This window comes from Diadema setosum, chromosome 22, assembly GCF_964275005.1.
Source record: "Diadema setosum chromosome 22, eeDiaSeto1, whole genome shotgun sequence".
Lineage (NCBI taxonomy): Eukaryota > Metazoa > Echinodermata > Echinoidea > Diadematoida > Diadematidae > Diadema > Diadema setosum.
This window is the reverse complement of record NC_092706.1, coordinates 19,766,034-19,774,188: the sequence shown is the minus strand read 5'-3', so window position 1 is coordinate 19,774,188 and position 8,155 is coordinate 19,766,034.

Here is an 8,155-nt window from a genome sequence, read left to right as displayed (position 1 = left end):
CCACGGGGTGCCTTTATAATCCAAGGATCACCGTTGGTAACACAGCTTTCGTCACACGATACATCGCGTTCTAATTGCCTCTCCGAACAGCTGAGAGGAAAATCTACGGTAGATTTAAATGATCAAGAAGAGTTATATTCTTTGCAATCTGTTTGAATTCCTGAATCAATCGGGAGAGTTACAGACGAAACGTTCCCGTGAGGAATATTGAGATTTGTGCTGCTCAGTTCAGCAACGTCACTACAATCCATTAAATCAAGTAAATTATCTTTCTGTGTTGCGTTTATATGGTAGTGTAACCATCCACTATTTTAAGGGCTTATGCCAGAAATAAACTCTATCCCCACGTATATTTGTGAATGACAGCACCGAAAAACTACAAATCAATAATTAATTTCCAAAATCCTTTTGAATACGATACCAAGCACATTCGATGCTTGTATAAACGTAAACTCGGTAGAGTGGCCACTTTTGTGCACAGTGAAACATGCAAACAAAGAACTTAAAATGACCACATAAAGGACTATTATGAACAATAAAGATACTCACACTTTCTATTGCCTTTAGACAGTGAGAAAATGGGGCGAAGGAGAATGAAGCCAGCAAACATCCACACCAAGAAATCCATTCTTTCTCAACTCGATATTAAATATATGAATACTCAATATTCGATAATTACTCGTTTTGGCGAATCTGTGTCAATGCGAAATATCCCTTTCCATCACGGAACACTAAAAAAATTAATAAATAAAACAAAAATCAAATAAACGTGACCGCCGAATCGGCAGCACGTTGTGATTGAAGTTTAAAAGTGAATTCCTTCGTATTCTACAGGACTATCAAAAAAAAAGTCCATGGGCTGCTGAGGCCGCACTTGTTGATGTTGTCGAGAAACAATGCCAGAGAGTACATGGTGTGTCTAAACAACTTTGACACGTGAAGTGTTTGTCTACATCATAATAAATGATCTTTAACGTGTGCAAACTGAAACTCCGTCCTGCAGAACTACGTTGTGTAATTTCTCATAAAATCTCAAAGGCACCTAAAAGGAAGGGAAACGAGAGACATGAGGTAACCACAGGACAACGTTAATAAATCACTCGGCTGGTATGAATAAAATGGCAAGTTGTCTCAATAAAGTTATGTTTAATTACTTTCCTTTCTTCTATCCCTGGCCATGGTGTCCGCGTTATCCACTCACATGAGTGATATTAATATCAGCACCTCTTAATTCTTCTGACTTTAATAATCATTGTAGATTCAGTTTTGAACATGAAATCTAGACTACCAATAATGCACTGAGTGATGCTTCGGCATGATTGATAGAAAAATCAGAAAAGTATCAATTGATTCTGTCGTTTTATTTCTGTAGAATTATAGTGCATACTAGAAGGCTACGTAATTTATGAGTGTTAGTCCATTCTAAGAGACGTATAAACAGTTACGATAACGATAACTTCTACCTTTTCTTTAGTTGGCCAGGGAGGTGAGACACACCTCACTGGTTGGTTTTAGTTACATAAAACCAGGAGTTTATGACAGGCGAACAAGTTATGCCGTGCTTTACGCATGTTGGACGTGTCTTGTGAAAAAGCAAGAGGAAGGGTTTTGTAAGGTGAACATGTTACAGATTAACAGCTATTTGTATAGATTTCAAATTCTTTAATCATAAAAAAGCATTTTTTTCAATTTTTTTCTAATTTTTCATTGTCCACACACGAACGCTTGAAAGCTGTATTTCTTTTGTAAATTTTGCGTTAAAGTTTCAAATTGAAAGTTTCATTGTCCATACACAAATGCTTGAAATCTTTTACATGTGATGTAATTTTGATCCTAGTTAATACTGAAGTGTTATCATCACATTTTAAGTCTTTTTAAGGCCCCTCGAAGTTGTTTAGCCCAACAATCAGAACCGTGGAAGCTATAGCGCCGAGCGCATCCGAGTTTCAAGATACATTGTACTACAAAAGTAGCTTTCTTCAATAATTAAACCATTAGATCCGCTCATCCGCAGTCAGCGGGAAATTTTTATGCATGAAATTTCCCGATTAACGCTATGCTGATTGGTTGCCAGTTTTGTTATCAAACACTGGTGGTAAACATGGTTATTTAAAACGGGTATTCCAATGGTGTAATTGTTTAGGGAAATATTAAAAGCCAATTCAGCAGCCTCTCGCTCGCAGATGTACCAACTTCTCTACTACAACCTCCCATTTGTATGGGTAGTTGCTAATAACATCACCGTAGCGCAGAAATCTTTAAAACTGTAGGATTACGGTTTTTTTCTTCTTCTTCTTCTTTTGGAGATGGGGAGGGGGTAGGAAGCGCCACGGACCGAATCTCAGGCGCCTTTTCACATCATATAATTGACATATGAAAAGTCTTGTTTTGTGGGCATTGAAATTTATCGCAGTTGCACACCAAATACTTCATAACACTTCCCCAATTTCTGACCTGGCAATTGAAGACTGGTTGAAGAGTTTCATGAGTCCAAACACAGCAATGCTTATTATATATTATAGATAGATTAATTGATTTATGTGTGAAAATATACCACTTAACCCCCATTCCCCCCCCCCCTCCCAAACAAAAAATAAATAAATAAAAGGAAAAATAGAAAACCTTGGATAATCAATCTTGTATAATGCGATCTTTAAACACTTGAAATATCTGCTTTGAAGATTATATCACAGTTTCAAAAATGCTGTCATAGAAATAAAGTCACCTCAGTGAGACGGCTTTCTCCAATAGTTTATTACTCACGAAAAGTTAATTCACATAAATTGATATAAATGCTCCTTGGAATACTTTAAACAATTTACTGGGTAAAAACAAAATAAATATATGCAAAACACACTTCGATGATGAGTTTGAAAATTACTCAGTTAAAATCGCTGAAGAATTTCATACGTGTTTTGTTGAGATGTGTCTTCATCATGATCAACCCTAGATGTAGTAAATGCCTCTTTTACTCAGTATTTACCCAAATTTTCTATAAGTTATTTATTTCTCATGCCTACCAATCGTTATGAAATTATCGCAACAGCAAAGGAACTTAAAACCAGCCATTCCAAGGGGTATGATGTGTTGAGTGTTAACCTTGTGAAGCAGATAATTTATCATATAGCTGTCCCACTGTGTTATATTTTCAATTTACAGCTCTTTTCTGGTCAACGCCCAAATTTATTAAAAGTAGGCAAGGTTATAACATTACACTTGAAAAAAAAAAGACGATCCATCCAATTTCTTTAATTCCGTACCCATTTAAATTCCTGGAAAAGATTATATATAAAAGACTGTGTGTGTTTTTTTCATTATTATTATTATTATTATGCGTTATTAGTTATTCACCAATTTGGTTTTGAGAAAATGCAATTAAAAAATAATACTATCATTCAACTATGTGTACTGAAAGAGGGTCTATTGTATACTGTTGGTATTTCTATGAACTTGAGTGAGGCACTTGATATCAAAGATCTTGTATTGTGCAAAATGGAAAATTAGGGTATTCCTGGCCAAACTCTAAGCTGGGTCAAAGACAAAACAGAAAGCAATATGTGTTTTATCGATCAATTGAATCTACTAAACAAAACGTCTTCTGCGGTGTCCCACAGGTATCGATTCTGCGACCTTTGTTGTTTTTAGATATACAATCAGTAAAAGAGAAAAGCATCATTTTTCAATTCATTTATTTCATAGAAACTTTATATAGAAATTGTTGTATTATATACCATATAAAAGGTAATTTGATTGGCTTTTAACATCATAGGTCAATATAAAGGGAAACTTTACAAATGGGTGAACGCATTTGTTGATTTCCTCCAAGGCACAAAGCAGAAATTGATAAATTTAAATGTTTTTCATTCATTTGCAAATGTCCTAAAGAAATTAACGATGACAAAAAAACACCAATTTAACAATTTAAAGACACAAATGAAATAACAAAATAAAAATTCTTGTTCTATCTTTATTGCCTCAAAAAAAAATCGAAATAGGGAACTAAAGGGAAAAACAAGAATTCTATCAACTCAAAATTCAAATGAAATGAAAATAAAGCAAAAAAACAATGCTATTAAAGATTTAGAATTTATTTGTTTCATTCTTTCATTTTAGAATATAAAAAAGTGACACAAATTCAAATTCAAAAACAAAATATTAATATTCAATTCCCTAATTTAAAATGAAGGTTCGAATTTCTGCAATTTTTTTGTTTTAATATTGGTTCTTCTCTAGAGTCGTTTGAATAAGGATTTGACAGAATGTTCTTCTTTTCCTGCCCTTCCTTTAATCTTTCTTTATCTTTTGGAGTGCAAAGACGAAAGATCATAGGTTTAATTTTCAAAATAATTCCTGTTTCTTGTGTAGAATTTGTATTTTGTTCCCGTTGTTATTATGGAAAGAGTACTTACACAAGAATGTCAACTTGTTCATTTGAGCTTTTGTTTTACTTTTATGCCTTGAAAGATTAAATCAATGTCTTCAGTCATGCATAAAGTTGTTTTTTTTTTTTTTATCATTTTCCTACCAGTTTTTCTACCATAATAAAGTTCTCGGTTGTTCATTTCTGTCGTGCAGCCTGAAATACTTCCACAGATATTCTGACAACACTCTCTACAACATAATTCGTACAAACAAATACATGCACACAAACACACACACACACACATATATATATGTAATATATATATACATATATATATATATATATATATATATATATATATACGAGGTGTTTCAAAAAACATTTCCAACTTTTGATCATAGTTCAAAAACTATTCATCCCATAAAACTGTCATTGATATGAATAATAGATGAATAGTGTACAATTTTGTTGGAGGTGATTTGAATGTGAAAGCATAAATCAGTTTCATTAAATCTAAGATTGATTTTGAAGTAAGGTTTCAGATTTTGGTCAAATTTTAACCCTCTGTACAAAAATTGAACTTTGCACAGTAACCAATGATGTGTATGTGAATGTGTGCTGACAATGGCCCTGAACAATAGACATGCCTGAACCACCTGTTGACTAGGCGTCAGTCTCGCGCTCCCAGGCACATAAATGCTTAATCAATCATTCATGTGGATTGCCCTGGGCACTGCTAGTCGCAATTCATGCACATTGAAGGGTAGAATGCATGCACATGGAAAAAGTAAGCACATTAGTCCATGGGCCAAGACCCGAAAAATGGGTTATTGGTACCACCTGAGGTGGCAAAAACTTTTTGGTGTCATTTTGCTTGTCGGGCATAGATATGCTTATCAAGCTATGATAGCATTTCCAAATGAGTAGCTTAGTCATAATAAATGATTTTTTAAGCAATTTGGTCTCGGTTTTATATCTCTCTACTTCTGAATCGAAACTAACCGCTATACAAAGAAGAGCACTGTGTTCTGTATGTCCACAGGTGTTCTGTTGTAAACGCGGTGCACTTTGTCTTTATTCAAGGCAGCGAAGGGAATATCCAAAGGGTTATGATGTCCACAGCTGTCACGCGGTGCGCTTAGTCCTTATTCAAGACGGCGAAGGGAATATCAAAAGCTTATGATACAGTGTATATCTAAAGTTCCTAATAAAAGGGATTATCTATACTGTTTTTATACTACCCCCTCAACAAATACATCAGTTTTAAACAAAAATCACTCTGTTAATTTACAATATTATTTATTATAATGTATTGTAGTGTACCGGTACATTGTTTCTGCATTATCTTTCATTGTTGGATGGAAATAAAGCCACATTGGCGTGGTATTAGCGTTTTCAGCGTAGCGTTTTCACCGGAAAATGATGAATGATTGAAAAATACGGCAAAATCCACGAGGAATTGCTTTTGTTGTTGTTGTTCTTGTTGTTGTTTTTAGATAAAGGGATCTACACTATATCATAAGCTTTGGATATTCCCTTCGCCGTCTTGAATAAAGACTAAGCGCTGTGGACATCATAACCTTTGGATATTCCCTTTGCTGTCTTGAATAAAGACAAAGCGCGCCGCGTTTACAACAGAACAACTGTGGACATACAGAAGACAGTGCTCTTCTTTGTATAGCGATTAGTCTCGATTCAGAAGTATCGGGATATAACAACAAAACCAGATTGGTTAAAAATTCATTTATTATGACTAAGCTACTCATTTGGAAATGCTATCATAGCATATCTATGCCCGACAAACAAAATGACACCAAAAAAGGTTTTGCCACCTCAGGTGGTACCAATATCTGGCCTGGCCCATGGACTACATGTTTCCATGTGCTTGCAAACACCACATTCCATTCCAGCTGGCAATCATTTTCAAATTTTGCTTCACATATCACTAAATTTGGGGTATAAATAAGCGTAAATTATCTAAAGTTCTTCATTTTGATACAACTGTCTACTAATAGTCTGACAAATTTGTCGCTTTTTCGATAAAAAGATATCATTTTTGGTAAAGAGTTCAGCAGCATTTTTCGTTGGGGCGATTTGTTTCACTGTAGATTGATTTAAGGCTCCATAATACACAAGTGTATACTCTAATTGTTTTTCTTGAACAGAAGGTATTCACTGTAATTTCGTTTTCCAGAAGTAGGGAGAGCACTGTCGCGACTCAACGACAGTATCAGCAGGCGTTTGACTTTACACAGATACTGCCAGAGGCTGAATAAAGACTAGTTGTGATAATGGAATTTCTTATGAATAAATAATGAAGCATTCAAACCCTGGCCATTGTTCAGGACCATTGTCAGGGTGTTAACCACACACTCTCATACACACCCATTGATCACTGTGCAAGTGAAAGTTTTGTACAGAGGGTTCAAAATAGAGCAAAATCTGGAACCTAACTGTGAAATTAATCATGCATTTGATGAAACTGATTTATGCTTTCATATTTAAACTACCTCCAACAAAATTGTACACTATTCAGCTATCACTCACGTCAGTGACACTGTTATCTGATATATAGTTTTTGAATTATTAAGAATCAAAAGTGGGAAATGTTTTTTAAACACCTAATATATATATATATATATATATATATATATATATATATATATATATATATTTATATATTTATACATATATATGTGTGTGTGTATATATATATGAGATATGAGAAAGGACGGAGAAATCGGTGCGTTTATAGCTTTGACATCATTATTCCTCTTACTGTTCCTCCTTTTCGGAAAAGCGCAAGAGTTGACAATTGGTCTCCGCCGGGAATCGAACCCGGGTCTTTGGCATGAAACGCCAATATATATACTGTATATATATATATATATATATATATATATATATATATATATACATATATATTGAGTAATTACGTGTTAGCGTGATATTCAAAAACAAAACTGGAACAAAGTTCATGATGTCTTGTGTGCAGAAATAAACTGTTGGTGAATACAGCATGAACTTTGTTCCAGTTTTGTTTTTGATCTTATATATATATATATATATATATATATATATATATATATATACATATATATATATATATATATATATATATATATATATATATATATATATATATATATATATACACGTCAGTCCTTCATCAGCCATCAGCAGGAAGCTCGCATTCATAAATATGTCAGTAATAAAGTCTTGTCTTTAGAAGTGTATAATGACTGCATGATTAATGACACCAGTGGAAGTCCATATAACTACATGTGTACCAGTCCCTTTAGTAAGCTTTCAGGCCTCGGTCTTTCCTCAGACCTACAATAGTATTGACAAGTAGGCCCACAAGCGAGTGTGTCTTTCATAACACTTTGTCGGTATACCGAACATACATAGGTAGGCATAAATTGTGGTTAACATAAATGTCCCACTGCATAAATGTGGTGAACAGTAACAATATTTCGGATGGATAGAAGCAAACGATATCAGAAACACATATCACACGAAACAAAGCTTGACGCTAATATCAAGTGTGATGAGGGTGTATATTAGACAGGGAGAAAGTGGGGGAGTATCAGTCATGATAGGGAGATATCGTGTAAATGAAAGGGGGCATATACTATATATATTATATCAACGGCGTAAATCCGTACTGAGGAGTGGGGGGGATGATTGGCGATAGTCACCATCACCACGATTTCAAGCCCATAACCGGACCGGCGCAGCCCTGGGGGGGGGGGGGGGGGGGGAAGCTTGCCCCCCCCCCCCCCCACACAC